Here is a 22,071-nt window from a genome sequence, read left to right as displayed (position 1 = left end):
CCCCCCCCCCAACCGCTCAGGGCGCTGGTTCAGCTGGCAGCCCACACACTCTCACATCTCTCCATTAGTGCATGTATAGATCGTGTGTGTGTGTAGTTCAGGACTGTGTGTGTTAACTAACAAAGTTTGGACACAGAGTGTAAGTTGTAATTTCCCCATTGGGGATCAATAAACAGATTTTAAAAAATCTCAGTGCTGCATTTGACAAGGTTGACCATGACTTATTACTAGACCGATTGGAAAACTGGGTTAGACTTTCTGGCTTAGTACTTAACTGGTTTGAATCCTACCTACAGAATAGGGATTACTTTGTGTTAATAGATAATTATACATCAGAACATACAAATATGACGTGCGGAGTTCACCAAGGCTCCATTCTGGGGCCTCTTCTGTTTAACATCTACATGCTTCCACTGGCTCAGATTATGGAAAACAACAAAATAAGTTATCATAGTTATGCGGACAACACACAAATTGACATAACCTTATTGCCCGGGGACTATAATCCAATACTAAAACTGACTAAGTGCATTGAACAAATTAACGGCTGGTTGTGCCAGAACTTTCTGAAATTAAATGAAGGAAAAAGTCAGGTGGTTGTTTATGAAGCAAAAGAGGAACAATTAAAAGTCTGCGCTCAGCTTTAAACATCAATGTTGAAAACAGCAAAAGAAATTATAAATCTTGGTGTAGTCATGGACTCTGACCTGAATTTTAACAGCCACATTAAGACAATTATAAAGTCAGCCTGTTATCACTTTAAGAATATATCAGGGTTAAAATACTTATGTGTCAACAGGATTTGGAAAAACTTGTCCATCCTTTCATCGTCAGTAGACTTGACTACTGTAGCGGGGTCTTTACAGGTTTCCCTAAAAAATCAATCAGACAGCTGCAGCTGATTCAGAACGCTGCTGATCGAGTTCTCACTAGGACCAAGAGACATACATTTCTGATCTGCTACTACACTATGAACCACCCAGACCTCTCAGGTCATCTGGGACAGGTCTGCTTTCTGTCCCCAGAGTTAAAACTAAACAGGGGGAAGCAACGTTCAGTTTCTATGCTCCTCATATCTGGAACAAACTCCCAGAAACCTGCAGATCTGCTGCTTCTCTCAGTTCTTTTAAATCAAGGCTGAAGACCTTTCTTTTTGATGTTGCCTTTCTTTAAATGACTGTTCAGTTCTTTAATGTTTAATTTCTTATGCCGCACTGTAACTTTTTTATTCTTGTTTTATGTGCCTTAACGTTTATATTTTTAAACGTTTTTCATGTATTTTATCATTTTTATTTTTGTACTGTTTTTTAACTGATTTTGTGTAAAACTGTTTGAATTGCCCTGTTGCTGAAATGTGCTCTACAAATAAAGCTGCCTTTCCTTGCCTTCATTGGTGATGGTTTGACCCGCTATGGAAACTGTAGCCGTCAATCTTTACATTTTAATATGAGGAAGCAGCAGATAGCCATGTTTCTGTTACAGCAATACTGTTAAGCTGCAAATGCTGTGTACATAATGCTACATCTGCTACATGCCCTGCCAAACTCTGCACATTCATCAAAAACACAGTTAAAGTATGTGTATTGAATTTGTGCCCTGTAATATTATCAACCAAGAAGGGAAGCATACTCTGTATTGCGTCTTTAATGTTTTGGTTGCAGTATATGGCTTTCTCTTCGAAATCCTGAATCACCAACCCTGACAAACTTCTGACACGACTTAATGCCACATATGCCTGTCCTGCAGAAAATACTTTTTGAAGGGACACTACAGCCTTATCAACAGTAAGTCCTCAAAGCAAATTTCAAAGGAAATTGCAATCCACCTTTATTAGTAACCCGCTCCTCTTCTGCCTAAATACCTGTAGATCCCATTACAACTCCTGAAGCATTTGCACAGCATTTCCTCCTTTGTGCACCAATATGATCATCAACAAATTTTATGTACACCTTTTAAGAAAATTTTTTATCATTGTTGGGATAAACTATATATGTTACTGTGCCACATACCCCATTAACCAGACCATCCATTACTTCTATATTTTTACACAACATAACACAGGCATCTTTGCCTAAAAGCAGTGTTTCAGCCAACATGTATTGTATGCTTTTGCATGATGCCCCTTCAGTAACTCAAGTTAGCTTGTTTTCTTACTATTAACAAAATCTTAAGCATCTATCTCAACATCTTTTTGAAGTGTGGAGTAGCTGCTTAATATTGTGCTCATTTGCTTGCTTATTTGTAGGTAATATGTGTAAAGCTGAGCTAACTTCACCGGTCTCACAATGTTTCAGTATCTTAATTTCACTGTCCAGCATTGGGGTCCCTTTTGAACGAGTTCTTGCTCTGTTCAACAACTATGAAGACATATGATCTTTTTGCCAAACGACAGTTATTAACTTGACAACGCTAAACAGGCTAGACCACAAATCAACACCTACATCATCTACATACAGGGGTTTTTCCTTCACTGGAGGCAATTGTAAAAAAAACTCCAACAGCAACTGCAATAACATTCCCAAATGTGGAATCAGAGTGTTTAATCAGTCGTAACCTAAAATGTATACAAGCCAATATTTTATGATCAACCATGGAGATTTTGTTAATTATTAAAATCCGCAAGCTACTATATTTAGCACTTAAGGAATTGACCTTTTCTTCATGCAAAGGCGTGTACTGTAAGCGTACATCTTTAAATGTTAAATGTGTTCTGGATAGAAGCTGCATGTAAATTGTTCGCAGCTATCCCTGTAGGCGCAGTTAACACAACACAAGTATTGTCCAGTACCCTCATTGCCTCATACTGAATAGCCTTTATTAAATGGCTCTTTCCTGTCCTTGCAACACCTGTAATGAAAACACGTAATGGGTCTGGCTTTTTCCCCATAACCTTATCTAAACACCACTGTCTAATCTGATTAAAAAATACACCTCTGTGTCTCATTCAGAGATCGAAGTAACGCCAGACCATCCCTTCTGCACATGTTATTTTCAAAATGTGCAACTTCACTCCTTAATCAGAAATATTTTTTATGTCTCTTCATCCAACATCTGAATTTCATCTTCAATCAGCTGTTTACACTCTAAATGTTCCAATTATTGCTCTGGGCACACCTCACACCAGGCATCTTCTCAAACACCATCCGTATCAACTGCATTAAGGATATCATCCAACTCATCTGCATCAATTTCAGATTTGCTTCTATTTAAGTCAACAACTGACTTGACCAAATGTAACAATCCATCCCCTAATCTCACGACCACTGCTAGAAAAATGCTCATACTTCTCAAAACCTCTTGGTTTTAAGTGCACATCTTCACGATACGGCAGAAACAATTGCAGAAAACTTTGATAAAACGACTCGGTTCTTTGCCTCAGAAAACCGCACACAACAAACAACTGCAGGTTGTGTAAGTGTTCTTTTCATGATAAAACCACAATCATTATCAAGTTTATCCTGTTTACAGACCTTTCGTTTTTAGACAAAACACGGTACTCTGATGCAAACATTGCCATACACGTCATTAAAACAAGCATCTTTTGACCTATACTCATACCTATCCACAAAACTAGTCATCCACATATATTTTGTATTAAAACAAAGGCATCATCACAGATGATGATGCCTTTGTTTTAACACACTTAAAGGTATATTCATTTTCATACTGGTACAAACAAAACTTTCCTTGAACATTAATTTAGATGCATATTTGTTAACCTATATACAGCCTCTTGAGCACACACATTTCTGTTGTGTAAATACACACTACCTACATTTTTCAACTTGGGGTTCAGTGTCTTGCCCAAGGACACTTCGACAATGACTGCAGGGGCAGGGATTGAACCACCAACCTTCCGATTGGCAGGCAACCTCTCTACCACTGAGCCACAGCCGCCCCAATGCATCTCTTGCACTTGAATTTCCTTCGTTAGCTGCTTCCCAATGTGCATTGCCTAACAACAGTCCCATCTCTTCTTCTGCCTTTGAAATATAAGAAATAATATAAACTACACATGCATATGCATCAACAACATATTAGATGTCAATATTAGCATTCTAGCATTTTAACAGTGGTTTGCTATATTGATTAATCCACACCTCATTAACCTCATGCTCAACATGCTCAACTGATAGAGCCTCTTAATTGCTGTCAAAATCGCTGATGCTTTCTCTTTCTCCATTTTCAGAAGTTGTTCCTGCCCCTGTTTCATGCATGCACAATCTGCCATCCTATGAGCTGTATCAACCGTGCACATTTTTCTGCTCTTGTTGTCAATGATGCTACGCCATATAAATGTTCGAGCAGACGCTGGCATGGGAAAATTTAAAGTTTTATTCTTTTTACAATTTTTTAATGTTGCTTTGAATGTTCCACCCTATAAAAGTAGTTCTTTATTTTGTCAATTCGATGTGATGGAGACATCAGCACTTCCCTCAAAAAACAATGCCAGCTAAAATCAAACATTTTTGCTGCAGTGGCAGGATTACGACCTTAAAGCTCACATCGGTTTGCCCATTCTAAATCCTCAACTGTCTGCATTCTACCTTCCTGTTACAAAATACTATTAAGAAGACTTTTCCACCGAGCTGACGAACACAAGCCAACGGGTCACGCTGTGCTCCCTGTCAAAAAGCTGGGGTACCTCTAATTTGTTTCAGGAAACGGAAGCCATCATCAAACTCCAACAATTTCTTTAAAGATTCCTCATTGTTCAACACGTCATCACTAACCTTTTGAGATTTTGCACCGGATTTTCCTTTCCGTAAAGCTATAAACACATTTGAAACAATTTGTTCAAGCTCCTTACTGTGCAGACCAAAAAAGATAAACTCAACATTTTTTGCAAATTTTAAATTTTTGCAAGTTGCTCCATAACATAATCAAATTGCCCTGCCATTTTCCAAATGGGATTTGTTATATGTGGAGGGATGGGCCTCTCCCTAGGGGGGTATGGGGGTATGCCCCCCCAGGAAAAGAAATTGAAAAATAAACCATTAAATGGCACTTTCTGGAGAGTTTTTTTGCAAAAAAATGTAGAAATCAAGTCTTACATGATATGTGCAAAACTGTAGGGTTAGGAGACTTTGTGATGTTGTAGTATCAACAGGTATTAAGGCATTTAGCATTTACATTATTTACATTATTAACTTCTTAGGATATAAGAACTGACCCAGACAATGTGCCAAACATATTGAGCCACATGAAGAGACAGTAGCATATGTCAGCAACAGCTGAGAAGATTTGGGTCTGTGGTGAACCGGTCCAGGGGTCCCTGCCTGGTGTAGGGAACAGGGACCCAAAGTTAAATTAATGTTGAGGGATTAACTAATACCACTGAAATTCTAAAGAATAAGAACCATTGAGTTACATAGATTCTTAACCTTTGTGCCAATGTTCAGTAATGTTTGGCCCTCATCCTCTGGGCCCCACTTACTGTATTTACTTTTTGGGAAAATAAAGATTATTTGTTCAGTTTATAAAACATCAAATTAATTATTTACAGTTTCATTTAGAGATGCACCGAGGTTAGAGAAGCACAATACTGGCCCAACGTGGCAGTATAGTATATATAGTATAGTATCTATAGTTTTGTATATATAGTATAGTATAGCTCAGATGTGTTTCATCAGATTTTTGCTCATATTTACAACTTTGTGCACATTCAAAATATACAGTAACTCCTCCCATCTCTGTTGTCCGGGATTTGGAGAGTTGTAATATAGTCTGCTGTGCATGTCATTGCTCTGCTGATATGGGGGATCTCATTCAGACCGTCTGACAGACAAAGAGGCCCATTTGGGTCTCTGGTCTCTGACAAAGTTGAGAGGAGGCTGTACGCTCCTCATCATCTGAGGTCTGCACGGATGCAACGCGTCACTGCCCACAGCAGAGCGAGTCCACTAACATGAACTGAAGTTGCTACATTAGCCGCGCTGCTCACCTCTATTTTCACAGAGAGAGTGGTCACAAAGCGACGGACGGTCTGTGATACTCAGAGCACATACCTGAAGCCAGGGAAATGCACATGGGATGGCTCGTAAAAAAAATGTTCTCAGTTTGCGACATTTTGAAACTTCCACAGTCAGGGAACGCTCTTGAACCCCCACACGGTCTCTGAAAGCACAACTAGTCGATCACGAGTGGCTCAACAGGTAGAAGCATGGATAAACTCATCTTCAGAAATTTGACCGACCGGGGTGACACTTCAGCGTGAGAAATCGGGGGTGTGGCGTGTGAGCGTGTGAAACCAGTCAAAAGCGTGTGTCTCACGGCCAATGCGTGAGAGTTGGCAGCCCTGTATTTACTCCTCAACAATCCGCTGTTGCCTGAATCTCAATTCCTGTTGCCCAACTAAGTGCATTTTAGAAATGCTCAGGTATTTTGCCATTGATGAATACTCAATTCTCAACATTCCCTCATGCAACACACCATTTCTTTCCAACTGCTTAACCACAGAAGGTCTAATTTCTTTCTGATAACTCTGGGTGCCACTCTCAGCTTGACTAACTGCTCTAAAGAAACAGCTTCCATCACCAACTATTTTATCATTACACCATGGAGGCCCTAACTCACCAACGTTTGTAGATACTATTAACTTTCACTGACTCTACATTCAACTGTGTGCACAGAGCTTGTGCAACTTTCTTACAAAGAGGACTAAACTGCAGTCTTCTACTCACATTACCCCCTACAAATTTGAAAACCTTTGTTTTTGGTTACATCGTTAGGGGAACGTTCCCAGAACGTTATCTTAACTTTGCAAACTTTAGCAAACGTTCCCCAAACATTATCTTAACGTTGCAACCTTTAGCGAACGTTACCCGAACAGTCTTTTTAATACTTCTCTAACCTTTAAAAAACTTTAACAACCATGATACCAATTAGACTATCCCTTTAAACGTAGCAGGAATTAATGAAGAGACAAAGTTGATACGATTTAAAACTTTAATATACAATATAAAAAAATTACAAAACATACAGTAATCAGAATCAGTTTTATTGGCAATAGACCCAATAGTGCAAATGCAGTGTTCAAGATGCATATTGGAATGATAAAGTACCGTATTTTAACATATATGTAACACTGGACTATAGTTGCATTTATACGGTGGGTGTCCATTATGTTAACGGTAACACATTAACAGTTATTTAACTAGCTATATGACAGCACACACAATCTGAATATGGTAGGGGCCCATTATCTTAACGTAACTCATTAACACTTATTTAACTACGCAATAGCACACAGACCAACTACTAGGCTTGGATTAGTAAATACCGTTAAAAAAGCCTCAGTCCCGTCAGCACGTTGTTCAAGCCCCAATGTGGACCCATGTGGACTCGTTCCTCCAGCTCTGGCCTTGCCTTCGCCCCACGATTAGCTTCCGTTGTTTTCTTCACTTTAGTAAAAGTTACCTTTTCGCCACTCCCTCACAAGTTCCTAACTCACTCGAAACTTTCTTAAACTGTCTGTATGTCTCTCTCTTCTTTCTCTCTTTGTCTCTCTCTTTCTCTCTCTCTTTCTCTCACGCTGACCGGTTGAGGCAGATGTTCGCCCACCCTGAGCCATGGTTCTGCTTGAGGTTTCTGCTTCCTAAAAGGAAGTTGTCCTTGCCTCAGACGCCTAGAGCTTGCACTTGGTAAGAATTGTTGGGTTTCTGTAAATAACATCACAGAGTACGGTCTAGACCTGCGTTTTTATGAAAAGCCCAATGAGATAACTGTCGTTGTTATTCAGTGCTATAAAAATTGAATTGAATTGAACCTACAATCCAGACATTTATCAACACATTTCTGCGGCGCATTTTACAGATCCGATGGCCCGATACCATCAGCAACCAAGAACTGTGGCAACGAACAAATCAACAACTGACAGATGAAGAGATCATCCAAAGGCGCTGGGGATGGCTAGGGCATATTCTCCGCAAGCCGGCTTCAAACATCACCCGGCAATCTCTTTCCTGGAACCCTCAGGGGAAGAGAAAAAGGGGTCGACCCCGAAACACCTGGCGTCGAGACCTCAACGCGGACGTCAAGAGAACAGGCCACTCTTGGGGCCAACTAGAGAAAATTGCACAGGACCGGAGTGCCTGGAGAACCCTTGTCGGCGGCCTATGCCCCAGGAGGGGTAGTAGGCTGTGAAGTGAAGTGAAGAACCTACAATCTCTATACTCTGGCTTTCCAATATGAACTTTAGAGCTCCTGCCAAACACAATGTGTTGTTTGATCAACTTACACATTTCCTTCCGTTTACCACTTTCCTGGATTGATTTTGTTATATAGGCATTCATCTTCATCCCTTCTGCACATATTTCATCAACATCTGACTTTTGTCATGTACAAACAGGAGCAATCCTATGTTTGATCACAAACGCAACAATACATGCCCTCAGCGCATTACAATCTAAAGGAAATGATGCAGCCCTGACTTCAGTCCCAGCAACAACTGAGGACTGCAACTTTTCTGAACACATGCAAGCAGTAGGATTAGCATTGCCCCTTGATGGTTTTTTGAGCATTGCCCTAATCTTTCTTGGATCCAGTGCGCCGTGTAGGGAAACCAATAAGGAAAAACATATGCAGCAACCAACTTCCATCATCACAAAAGGTCTTTATTATGTTCCTCAATCAATTGATATGTGGGACACTTACTGAGTCCAGCGCAGCCACTTCTGCAGCCCTGCAAATTGAAGCCCTTGCAGACAGCACAGCCATTGGTGTTCCCTGTATAAAAAAATTGTAACCAAATCATGTATATTTCATTCAAAATAAAAACATGCAAAATAAATAAGCAGTCTTTAATTTTGCTTTTTGAGGGTATGAGCTTCTAACTTCTTATTGAAGTTTTTTGTGGCCTAACTAAATTATATTTGTTTCACCCTATTGTAAATAAGATGATAAAAGTGAAAAGAAAAGAATGATTACATGTTTTTCGGTTTGTACAAACAATCAAAGCCATGATGATCCACACTGAACTGAAGGCTGCCAATCTGTGGCTTGTCTACTAATATCGTGAATGAACTTTGAGATATGTTAAGTTTGATAGAGATCTCATATCTGTAGTTGTTTTAAATTTTAATTTACAGTGCATTAGCGATGACAATGAAATAGTTGGGTTTCTCAATTCAAAATAAATAAACATTGTGGGACTTCATACAAATCACCAGACTCCTACCTCCCCATGGGAAAAATGTGTTGCTCATCTGTCTTTCAATCTCATCTCTTGAGCTGAATTTGAGTTTATCATATTTATATCATTCTTGGCTTCTCATATTCATATCATTCTGTGATCATTTGTTTCTGAGTTACTTCTCCTAAGGGTCCATTAGGAGCAAGACATAAGTTAAAAAGAGACAAGACACCAGTAAGACAAAAGAAGGTTAAATTGAGAAAACCATTTGAGCCATACTTGAGAAGTGGGATAAACAGAGATCTCATAATTGTACATCCATGATCTCAATTATGTCTTGGTTATTTGAAGGAGAATCAAATAGAATAACATGAGATGAATCTAAGACTTTTATGAGACAAATCTGAGAAGTAAAAGAGATCTTATTATAGTGTATCTAATGTCTGTTTCATCTCTTAATTATTTCTCTTTAATGTCTTACTGAAGCTATATTTGAGAATGATATCTGAGGTATATTATATACCTACCAGAAATACGAGAACAAATTAAGAATGCAATTTAATTAATTATCTTTAGTAATTAGAAGTTACTGTAAAAACAATAACCAATTTTGAAAAGTTGAAAACTTTATTTGTGTTAACACCATTTATTTGTGTAACACCAGTACCACATTTCCAGACAAAAAATACTGACCAGCAAGTGGAACGTGGGGTATATGGAACAATAATCTTAGGCTCACACATGAAAAGTACGTTGGCCTGGAGGTGCAAACCAACATGAATAGATAACAGGGTTTGGTTAGCATGCCAACTATAGTAAGGCACACTTGTACCAACTAGGCTTACTCCTCAGATGTAGGTGGTAAAGTGTGGGGACATCACAAGTACAATAGAGTACAACACTTCCAGATTGAAAAAAATAAAACACTGACCAGCACGTGGAACGCGGGGTATGTGGAAAAACATTGTTTGGCTCACATGAACAGTATGGTGGCCTGGAGGTGCAAACCAACATTACAAAATCTGAAATACTTTTACAAACCTTGAGACAAATTTACATTTTAGAAAATATTTTTTCATATCATAAAACAAATTTACATTACCAAAACACATTTGCAAGTCCCAAAACAAATTTAAATTTCAGAAAACAAATTACCAAGAAACACATACTTATACAAACACCAAGACAAATTTACAAAGACAACAACCGGGAATGTAATGTACCAACTCCGAGGTTGAACCGGAGGTGATAATGCGAGTAGCCAATAAGATTTGTGTTTGTTGTTGTTGTTGATGGTGTTCATTCTGACTCGATCGGTGCCATTGCCAACAGTAGACTACCGCATATGAATTTGCCATGGTCATTACCGGTGTGGAGGTCCCGTTGCCTACTACTACTACTAACTATGTTAACATATTACCATGAAAATAATAAGAAAAATAAAAAAGGGGTGAGAGAGAGAGATAGCGGTCCACATAGGACAGGCTCTGGCTCAGTAATTTGTTCCCTAAATGATCTGCTTTGCAAGACATTACAGGGAATGAAGCAGACCCCCTGCAGGGGATAATAAAGTCAGATCATTTCTTCAACAGTGAAGAAATGATCAAAAAGTGCATGAAACAGACGCATGCATTTTGGTTTTGATACATGATTCATGGCAGCAAGGGGAAATGATGAGATGAATATGCCGCTCCCAGGAAACAGCTCCTGCTGCTGCTCCTGCCTGATGGTGAAGCTGGCCTGCCACAATATCTCTCTCCTATTAAGTTGCAGAGAGTCTGAAGCTCTCTGACCTGGCCTGGATCTAAAAGGGAAAAATAGTACACACAATCCAGGAGTGAGAAAATACCAAGCAACTCTTTAAAATTGTTAAAGGGCTTTAATGGCAGGCAATTAATGAAATAAAATGAACATAATTGAAACGTGCCTAAATAACCTTGCATAGGCTACAACACCACAATAAAACAAATAGTTAGAGAGAGAGAGAGAGCGAGAGAGAGACCCTTTACAATATGTCTGTGGGAGGCATATAGAAAGAACACTTGAGGGATCATTAATTAAACCAAGGCTGACACCATAATTTAAAATTTATTTTAAAAAATCTTGAAATTCCGGTCACAAGAAAACATTTCCATTTCATTTTTTGTCAAGCCTTGATTATAATAATTACAGCTGATGTTCTGTGTTAATTCTATACATCTATCTTCCATTGATATATACCTGAGTATTCCCCTTTTCCACAGTTGATGGTTATTGCACTTATGGGACCAACAGATGCCTATACAGTAGCTTGTTCGTGTGGTGTCATGTCTTTCTGCATGGCCTGAAGAATGTCTATGTGAGGCCAAACATGTGGACATGTTTTAATATATCCCAAGACTAAGTAACCCACCAATAACTAGTGTGTCCCCTACAAAGGCTTTACTTTGGTGGCCCGCCCAAGAAGATGAACAAGAACTCACAACTATTACTGCTGCTCTTAATATATGTTAATATTGAGGAAAAAAGAGTGAAAATGGATATTACTTAATTGTACCAGTTCAGATTAATTTGATCACCTTTAGTCCATTTTCACTTTACCTTTATCATCAAAATATCACAATAATAATTAATAAAATGAATTGTTGTGCTTTTTAATTATGTTCATACTATAATATATTATTGCTATAATTTAATTGTTGAGTATTTCTAATTTGCTAACAATATCAAGGATTATGTGCAATACATAAGCTTAGTTTATAAACCTTCCCGTACCATTTATACTGTCTTTTTAACGCCACAACACACTTTTCTGCCTTTTTTCTAGAAGTTCTTAAAAAGTGTTTTATGTGTTAAAGGCCCAATCACTAATATAGCTACAGAACAATTACATCATGAATGAATTAGCAGAAATGACTTGCCTATTTTCCAGATGCCTTCATCAATCCTTCTCTTTTCCTGTAGGATTCTTTCTAACTCCCCCTTACAATCCTCCCATGGTGTCCATGCATTTTTTTGCGGGCTGGCTGCATGGACTCCACCAGGTGATGGACCAGAGGTGTTGAGGCTGTACAGTAATGGACTGAGTGTATGGCCTCCACCAGGTGATGGACCAGAGGTTTTGAGGTCATACAGTGATGGGCTGGGTGTATGGCCTCCGTAGAGTGATGTACCTCGGTGATCATTAACACTAAGTAGACACTATTTCCACCTAATTCACGTCATATCTTTGAGGCGAGAATATTATCAAAATGAGCAAAAATCCCAAAAAATGATTTCCCTCATTGATTGTTAGTTTCATAACCTGTAAAATCCCCAAGATTAAAATAATTTAAAGATCGTTAACCATGATAGCATCCCTATTCTTGGGTTAGCTTTTGCAGAAAATCTGCTCACAACATACTGACTCGTAACACAATATGTTACGAACTTGCAGATCTGAAATTTCATCAGATATTTAATGTGGAGCAAAAATAGGAGGGCGACTCCAGTCAACTAAACAAATTTAATCAAATTGTGACCTCCATCTTTTTTAAATCAAAAGTCAAATCAAATCATGGTTTTCAAGAATTGCCACACCCTAGAATTTCACGTCCTGACATGTTTATGAGTTAGTAATTCAAATGAAACTTACAAAACTTACATTAAATTTACATTTTGGTGATCAATTGATCATCAATGATCAATACTTTTGGTACTTAAAGAATATGATGTTAATATTTATTTTGTAGTTTGAATTAAGATTTAAAATTTGTTACATAACAGTGCAGTAGCCAACTATTAATAAAACAGCTCTATATTATTTCTGGTACCAGTCATTGCTATTATTGTTAAAATGACCGTAGTGTCACTGTTTCCCTCTGCTGTTCAGTAAACACAAAATGCATTTTCGGGATATTACTTAATTAATTAATAGATAAAATATAATATAGAATATAATATATAGAATATAATTGTATAAACACGTCATCATAATATAGAGTTTTACTTTTACAAAAAGTTCCACTGTATATTCCATCAACTAGGGTCTGTATTTATATAGTATTGGAGTGTCAAAATGAACACAATTAGTTCTGATTAAGAATCTGTGAAGAGATTTCTCTCTTCACGTTCAAGATGGCTCAAGAGATGACACGGGACAGCAAGCTAGTTTGTACAAAGGGCACCCTGCTCGGCTGAACACCCAAGAGAGTCGCGCCGACACAGTTCCTTGTTCCTTTATTTATAGGTTGATACAAACAGAATAGTGTGTGAGTGTGTGAGTCAGTCCTAACCGTTTGGGCCTTCGTCCTTGTGGTTTAGTGAGATACATGTTTCAATAAAAGAACGTGAGATACATGTTTCAACAAAAGAACGTGAGATACATGTTTCAACAAAAAGAACATCCTGTGAAATGCTTGCATAAACTTTTATGAGAACAGAGTGTGACAATCACCCCTATATTGCTACACAGCCAAGCAGTTGAATATAGTACATCGAATATATCTTATAACAGAATCACAGGCCCTAAATAGATAGATCGGTAGAGAGAATGCAGTCAACAGTTGGTCAGACTAAGCATGGCAAAATAGCTTTCTCTTCTACCTCTCTTTTTCTTTTTTATCTTTTGAGTTTCTTGCAAGAAGGTTTCTCACCCAAAATCTGTTCTTTCCTAATTGATTAAAAATGTAATTTAAAATAATTGAGACTAGTATTGATCTAGAAAAAAGGTGTGAACCACTGATCACTCATCCTCTTTTCTTTGTCAGTAGGTAGCAGCAGCGGAACATAGCAGGGAGGGGTGCGTCCTGGAGGAACCCAAAACGCTGCACTTCAGGGGGAACACGCCCAACTTCAAGGTGTCCATGCAGGATGTACCAAACTCACTCTCGGACATCAAGCCTCTCACCACCTGCCAGGTACACACACCCTCTCTGTCAGTCTGTCTGTAATGATGTACTGTATATTTTGTCACTGAGCAGATCCTGCTAAAATATGACAAAATAATCTGAGTGTAGGAAAGTGATGTACAGGTTGAGACGATATAGGTTTTGTGTTGCGGGGCGGCTGTGGCTCAGTGGTAGAGCGGTTGCCTGCCAATCGGAAGGTTGGTGGTTCGATCCCCGCCCCTGCAGTCATTGTCGAAGTGTCCTTGGGCAAGACACTGAACCCCGAGTTGCCCCCGGTGCTGCGCATCGGAGTGTGAATGTGTGTGAGTGTATATCTGATGAGCAGGTGGCACCTTGTACGGCAGCCCTGGCCACAGTGTATGAATGTGTGTGAATGTTTCCTGTAGATGTAAAAAGCGCTTTGAGCAGTTGTTAAGACTGGAAATACAGCACATTTACATGTTGTGACAAGATGTTGTTTTTTTACCCTAAATGATTTTTATTCTATTTTATTACCAGCACAAGGTAGCGTGGCACAAGAGAGTATTTCAACTGTTAAATGTTATCAAAGAAAATAAAGAACCATCTTCCAGATCAGCCTTCCGAGATCCTCCTGATGACCTAACAACTGAACTACATGGCAATGCGAGTATGATCCATCTCAATTATTTGAGGAAGCTCTCACTTATATGGGGGATTGGACATATGATGATGGAAATTTGTTCAATGAGGGATTTGAGAAGTTTTGAGTGAGGACTGTGCAGAAGAGACAAATTTCAAGGACACAACACACAAAGAGACAACTGTAAGATAATCTGAGAACTCAAATAGTGAGTAGTGAGAGACGGAACCATTTATATTTCTCACTGAGCTATAACTGAGATCAAATTAAGACATATTTGAAAGCGGCACAGTATGTCTCATTTTTCTCTTAATTGAGATCAGAAAAAAGACAGCTGTGAGAGAATTTAGAGAACTTGCACAGTGCTTAATGTAATACTTAATTCTAAGGAGAGACATTTGAGAAGTATGAGAAAACCACTTTTGTCTCGATTAGAGCTCATTTACAGTGAGGAAAATAAGGATTTGAACACCCTGCTATTTTGCAAGTTCTCCCACTTAGAAATCATGGAGGGGTCTGAAATTGTCATCGCAGGTGCACTGTGAGAGACATAATCTATAAAAAAAAAATCCAGAAATCACAATGTATGATTTTTTAACTACTTATTTGTATGATACAGCTGCAAATAAGTATTTGAACACCTGTCTATCACTTACAATTCTGACCCTCAAAGACCTGTTAGTCTGCCTTCAAAATGTCCACCTCCACTCCATTTATTATCCTAAATTAGATGCACCTGTTTGAGGTCGTTAGCTGCATAAAGACACCTGTCCACCCCATAAAATCAGTAAGAATCCAACTACTAACATGGCCGAGACCGAAGAGCTGTCCAAAGACACTAGAGACGAAATTGTACACCACCACAAGGCTGGAAAGGGCTACGGGAAAATTGCAAAGTGGCTTGGGGAAAAAAGGTCCACTGTTGGAGCAATCATTAGAAAATGGAAGAAGCTAAACATGACTGTCAATCTCCCTCGGACTGGTGTTCCATGCAAGATCTCACCTTGTGGGGTCCCAATGATCCTAAGAAAGGTTAGAAATCAGCCCAGAACTACACGGGAGGAGCTGGTCAATGACCCGAAAAGAGCTGGTACCACTGTTTCCAAGGTTACTGTTGGTAATACACTAAGACGTCATGGTTTGAAATCATGCATGGCACGGAAGGTTCCCCTGCTTAAACCAGCTCATGTCAAGGCCCGTCTTAAGTTTGCGAATTACCATTTGGATGATCAAGAGCAGTCATGGGAGAAAGTTATGTGGTCTGATGAGACCAAAATAGAACTTTTTGGTCCTAATTCCACTAACCGTGTTTGGAGGAAGAAGAATGATGAGTACCATCCCGAGAACACATTCCCTACTATGAAGCATGGGGGGGTACCATCATGCTTTGGGGGTGTTTTTCTGCACATGGGACATTAAGGAGAGGATGACCGGGGCCATGTATTTCGAGATTATAGGGAACAACCGCTTACCCTCAGTTAGAGCATTGAAGTCGCATGGGTCGAGGCTGGGTCTTCCAACATGACAATGACCCGAAGCACACAGCCAGGATAACCAAGGAGTGGCTCTGTAAGAAGCATATCAAGGTTCTGGTGTGGCCTACCCTCTACATTGGGATATCTGGATTTTTTTTTTAGATTATGTCTCTCACAGTGGCCATACACCTACGATGACAATTTCAGACCCCTTCATGATTTCAAAGTGGGAGAACTTGCAAAATAGCAGGATGTTCAAATACTTATTTTCCTCACTGTATATCTAGATGTAAATGTGCCTTAAAGGAGATCTCATCTTCAATTTCGCCTTGCTATGGGTCCTCCTCCTGCACTCTCACGTCAACAGCACTGGCAGGTGTCAGGATGGAAGACACCTCCACAACAGTGGCCCAAACCTAGAAAAAGCACACTTAACAAACAACAACAAAACTAAAATGCTGTTGCTGTCCGTCACTGCTATCAAAATAATTTGTACACAGTAACAAATCCATCAAATAAAAATATTGGGGTATGATTCCAATTTATTAAGGAACAAACAATTCAAACCTCAAACAGTTACAAAAAGCCTTAAAAACAAACATGCTGCTTGGACCGATTTATCTTGGAAGCAGCAGCCCTTTAGAACTATATCAACAGTCTGGACTTTTATAATTTATAGGGCGTCGGGAGCAAATAAGTCCTCAACCAACAGATCGCATGTGAATTTCCTTTGAGCTTTGTGGAATTGTGCTCTCCATAGGGCTGGAATTTGATGGAACAACTTTATCCATCGCATCCAACATTGCAATGCTAAACGTGACTGGTGTTCGTGGGATGGAACACTCCTTCAACATAAACTGTTAAACAAAAATGCAAAAACACTATTGCTGACAATTTGTCCTGTATAAAATTAAAATAAATAAACATATGGAATTTGTTTCAATTAAAACATGATGTAGTAGGTTGAAAATACTACATGTTTAGCTTTTCAAGACAGATAAATAACTAACCTGTTGGGTAACCGTCCTGTTTTTATGTAATGACAAATAAAATATTTTTTTATAAACAAATAGATACTAAGGTAAACCCTTTAGGTAATACAACTTCTTTCAAAATGTCTCAAGCCAACAATTACAGTAAGCAATCTATTACCTTCAATTCAATTTCAATTTTATTAATAGTATCAGTTTATGACAAGAATTATCTTGAGCCACTTTACAGATAGAGTAGGTCTAGACCACACTCCATAATTTAGAAGGACCCAACAGTTTTAGTAGGGCCTTCCAGAGCAACCAACAGTGTGACAGTGGTGAGGAAAAACTTTGTTTTAGGCAGAAACCTCGGACAGACCCAGGCTCTTGGTAGGCGGTGTCTGACGACCGGTTGGGGTTAAAATGAAAAGTGGCAATTACAGTCACAAAAAATTGTAGTTTGGACTAGTTCTTTGTAGTAGGTCATGGCATAGCAGGGCACTGTGCGGCATTACAAGGCAAAGCAGGATGTAGAAGGGCACTGCAGATCGTAGCAGGATCTTGTGACCCTGTCCAACAACTGTCCACCCAGAAGGGTCTGGCCGACGTGGACAACATGGCCCAGTGGCCTCTTCCTTCACCACAACTTTTGGAATGAATCTTGGCGTCTTTCAAGAAACCTGTGGTGTTTTTTGTAACTGCAGTATGCTTGCAGGGACCCAGATGTTACCCGGCACAGCCTGTTCCCCCAGCTTATGGAGGTAATAGCTGGGGTAATGAACATGGTGTGCCGGGAACCTCGGCAGAGGAAGACAGCCGAGAGCCAGAAAAGGTGGCTGAGAAGAAGGCTGGAAAGCAGGCAGAGGGAGAAGGAGGCTACAGAAGCCACATGGCTATGTAATATGTACAACATTACCAAGGTTGCACTTGCTTTCCAAAAGATGGTAAGTTTTTTGTTGCGCTGCATATTGTCACAACTATGACTGTGATAGTATGGGTGTGTTATACTATCTGTTAAAAAAAAAAAAACTCCAGACTTTGGAGCTCACACTTCACAGGAACAAATTTCCTGACTTTTGCCTCGCAGTTCTTTTTGGTTCAAAACTATGCATAAGCCACGCACCCTTTCATAACATTTGAATCGTTTAAGGTATAGTCTTCTGTAAGGTGTCGCTGAACTCAGCAGAGGGTTCCTTTTTCATTGGTGAATGTTTTCAATATGTAGCCAATCAAATACCTTTTGAATGCAACAGTAGCATAAAGCAGACAGCTAGGGAAATCCTTAACTGAAAACCAAGATTATTTCTAATATGCTAAATGTGATATTATGACCAGCCATGAAGCAGGCAATTAGTGTGTAAGGAGTAAAAGTAAACCATTAGCTACACTGTTGCATGTAGTATAAAGTCAACATCATGTTTATTGTTTCACAATCAACTATATCAACATGTTATGTTGATGCACTAGTATATATTATTACTATTATATTTTTATTGTGAAAAGAAAGAAAAGTCCAAAGAAAATAATCAACTCTCCTGTTGTCCTCTGGGTCAAACTTGACCCAATTTCAAAAAGTTTCTAAATCAGAAATTTGGGTTTCCTTCAAACAAATTGTAAAAAAAAACAACATAGAAGGTTCCATACAACGCTCCTCACAACTTAAATAACTGATCAGTTCACAATTTTTATTGAATTTGGGTGTTTTAATTTCATAGCAATTTAAGAAAAGAAAAAAAGATTTAAGAACATTGAAAAAAGTGACAGAAATGTAGGGAAAAACAACCAAAAAGTCTGAAAAAAATCAACAAAGACATTGTAAAAAGTGAGAAAAAAACGGAAAGAGTTAGAAAACGTCAAAAATAACAAATGTCAGATAAAGCTTCAAAAACTTGGTCAAAACAACAAAATTGTCCCAAAAAAATTCAACAAAGAACTTTGGGAAAAGTGACAAAAGTGTCTTAATAACTTTTACCTTAAAATTTTGACCCAGAAAACTAAATGTTGGTCTATGGGAAGACAACACAAGGGTTAAATTAACAACACAGGGGCATTTCTTTCATTTAATTTTGCAGGTTTTCTACGAGTCACATGTAGCTTTAGACTTTAAGACAAAACAGGTTTATTTAGGGTCAGAGAGCCTTTCAAACAGCTGCCTTTTCATAACTGGTAACCCATTTAAGGAACAGTCTTATGTGTCACTGAACTCAGTAGAGAGGTCCTTTTTCATTGGTGATGATGTGCCCCCTTCGACAGATAATGAAATATATGACATAGAGTCTTGTGTGAGGTATCAGCAGGGAGTTTCCTATTTATTGGTGACGATTTGCAGTGTCTGAGTACCGCGCAAATGCACGCTCGCAAGGAACGGCATCCGCCAGTAAGCATGACGCGTGCAGGTTAGCAAAGGCCCGTCCAACACTGCTTGCAGCTTTAATTGATTTTGACCTTCAAGCGTCTGCTCCTTGTGCTTTGCAAGTGAAAAAAACACAGAGAAAACTTCAATGTCTTCAAACAAGCTCCAATAAAACCTTGTATTTTTTTCCCTGAGGGGTTAATTTATGTTGCATAAGATGGTCACCACTGCCAGCTTTGTTGCTGTCGCACACAGTAAATTAATTTGGGGGTAAGAGATAATGTTGGTAATTGACTGTAACACAATATTGACAGGGACATTAATTTAAAAAAAAAAAATCTCCTGTACTGTACAGTTGTGCCTCACCACGTCATCTCCAGAGACCACAACAGGCCACCAGTTCTGCTATTTTGTCTTCTTTTTCTCTCTGGCCTCAACTAACTTGGAATGTGCGGGATTAGTCAGCATCAGAAATACTAGGCAGTGAAATTTATTTGAATTATTAAAATTATTATCAAGTTAATAATTTTACTTACTTACATTTTGTATTACGGTCATGAAAACCAACAATAAACCATCAATTCCACAATCTGATCCGTACATATCAGCCTCCCGTGACTCACTTCCACCCTGTCGTGTTCTCCCGGCCCTTGCCTGCCACCACCTGCTCTTTCTGAAATCTGGTCTCAGTCTGGTTTTCTCCTGGTACACTGGATTGGCCAGCAGCACGTTGAAACTAGCTTGCTAGCCGGCTTGCGCGTCTGTTGCTATGAATCAACAAAGGCGGCCAATGTCAGCCAACTCAAATATCCAAACTTGCATGCAAAGATACTTATCTTATAAGTGATGCCAAACCATGTCTCTCCCTGTGATGTGGTTATTAAAAATGTGACTAACAATTTAAAATGGCTTTCACTGTTTGCACAATATAGTTTTCATACCTTAAGAGGTTTCCTACTTTTGGACTAGTCGACTAGTATGAATAAGATCCAGATTCTTTTTGTCAAAGCTTGCAACCACCATACCAGTACAATTCAATTTACCATGTCTATTCTGAAATCATCATGTTCAAACAGAAGACATATACACACGAATAGTGAGTGAATTAATTAAATTTGTGTCATGCGGCTGTCTGAAAAGAGTATGAATAGTACTGTAGCTGTATGCTTTTTTTGCGGAAGCCTTTCTTGGTTTATTTTAACCGTTATCCGTGTTTATTGGGAGCAGTAGCTAGTTGGAACCAGTTACCCGCAGGATAGGCTAAGTTAATGCTGGGGGCTTGGTTGTGTTTATGATTATAAGTGGGATAGTGAGCTAACCTTACATCATGATGACTGTACATTTTAATAGCTAACCTGTTATGTAGGTCTGTTTGTCCTGGGGGGGGGGGGGTGAGCTTCCACCAGAGATGCCCTTAGCTATAGGTCCCCCGCTGTTCTGACTGAGAAACCATCGTTTTAGCCTGTTAGTGGTGGTGGTGGGGGGCCCCCTGTTGTTTTTTGGGCCTCAGCTTTTTTTCTATGAATTTGCCCATTAAGCAGACATTTGGAGACTTACGTTATGCTAAATGCCTTTAATTTTACTTTTAAAGACACTATTAAATGTCTGTACATTAAAAAAAAAATTAAATCACACCTCAAGGCTTTTTTCTGTGTACACATATCCTCCACAGGTATAACTGTGGCTGTATTAAGTGTCCCCTTCAAAAATAGCTCTTCAGAAATGTTGTGTTTATTGTCGTCCCCCAACTGTTGGATGAGATTTACGCCCATGGGTAGCACAGACCATGGGTCTAATTCAGCCAACGGATGAATAGGTTTCTGTTGCTAATTAGAGGCCCTCATCTGCCATTGGGTATGCAGCTGCTCACCTTTCAGACAGGCCATGCGGGAAGGGCGCTCTCATTTGTATACAATGCATGTCACTGATAGTATTAAAGGTCAACTAAACAGCACTTGGGTGGTGCTGAGTGGAGAGGTTAAAAACAAGAAGTGTCATTATCTCTAAGTGTTTCCCTCCCTGGGCAAACAAGACTCCAAATATACTTGGCTCAGACATTTCGTTTTTTACAAGTACAGGTTAACTTCCTGTTCAGTTCTCAATGGGGCACCACATGAACAGTTTCAAAGGTTAGGCCAGGATTTCTGTACAGTTTTGATGTCACTATACAATTTACAGGGTTTTCTCCAATGTATTGCAAGTGTGCAAGTGTAACCAGCTACTCAATGGCTGGTCACTTCTATAAGAATAACCACCAAGTTTACCTGACAACAAGAAATATTGGAGGTATCCAGATGTTTGGAATTGGGCCAGATCAGAAGATTATTGGTTTGCTTACTGAAGCGAAAAGATTAAATTACCACAGTGAAAGAACAACACAAGTCACAGGAGAAAGTTTAACTGTGTGTACAACGTGTAACAAGGTCAATAGCATTAATACATTAAGAATTATATGTACATTAAACTCTGATATACCCCAATTGTAGTCCCAAAAGTGGGATCCTGTATACAATAGTACAAAAAATACAAAGTAGCAAAAAATAATAAATGTTCAGTCCAGTTTAGTCAAAGTAAATTCGATCCGGGTCTGCAAAAGTAAAGTTCACAATTCATCAAGCGCAGGGTAATTGTCCTCCTCCAGTGAAATCAAGTGTCAGTGTGCACAAAGTT

At 39.0% G+C, this 22,071-nt stretch overlaps 1 long non-coding RNA gene across 1 annotated transcript; it reads right to left on the bottom strand.

The window, feature by feature from the left end:
* Nucleotides 1–1,389: 1,389 nt before the first annotated feature.
* Nucleotides 1,390–18,250, bottom strand: LOC117952714. Its single transcript, XR_004658482.1, has 3 exons — nt 18,154–18,250; nt 12,090–12,094; nt 1,390–1,409 (listed from the first exon to the last, which is right to left on the bottom strand). It is a non-coding gene; the product is annotated as an uncharacterized LOC117952714 (long non-coding RNA).
* Nucleotides 18,251–22,071: the final 3,821 nt, after the last annotated feature.

Source organism: Etheostoma cragini, chromosome 11 (assembly GCF_013103735.1).
Source record: "Etheostoma cragini isolate CJK2018 chromosome 11, CSU_Ecrag_1.0, whole genome shotgun sequence".
Lineage (NCBI taxonomy): Eukaryota > Metazoa > Chordata > Actinopteri > Perciformes > Percidae > Etheostoma > Etheostoma cragini.
The sequence above is the reverse complement of the archived record's forward strand: the minus strand, read 5'-3'. Positions and strand labels throughout refer to the sequence as shown.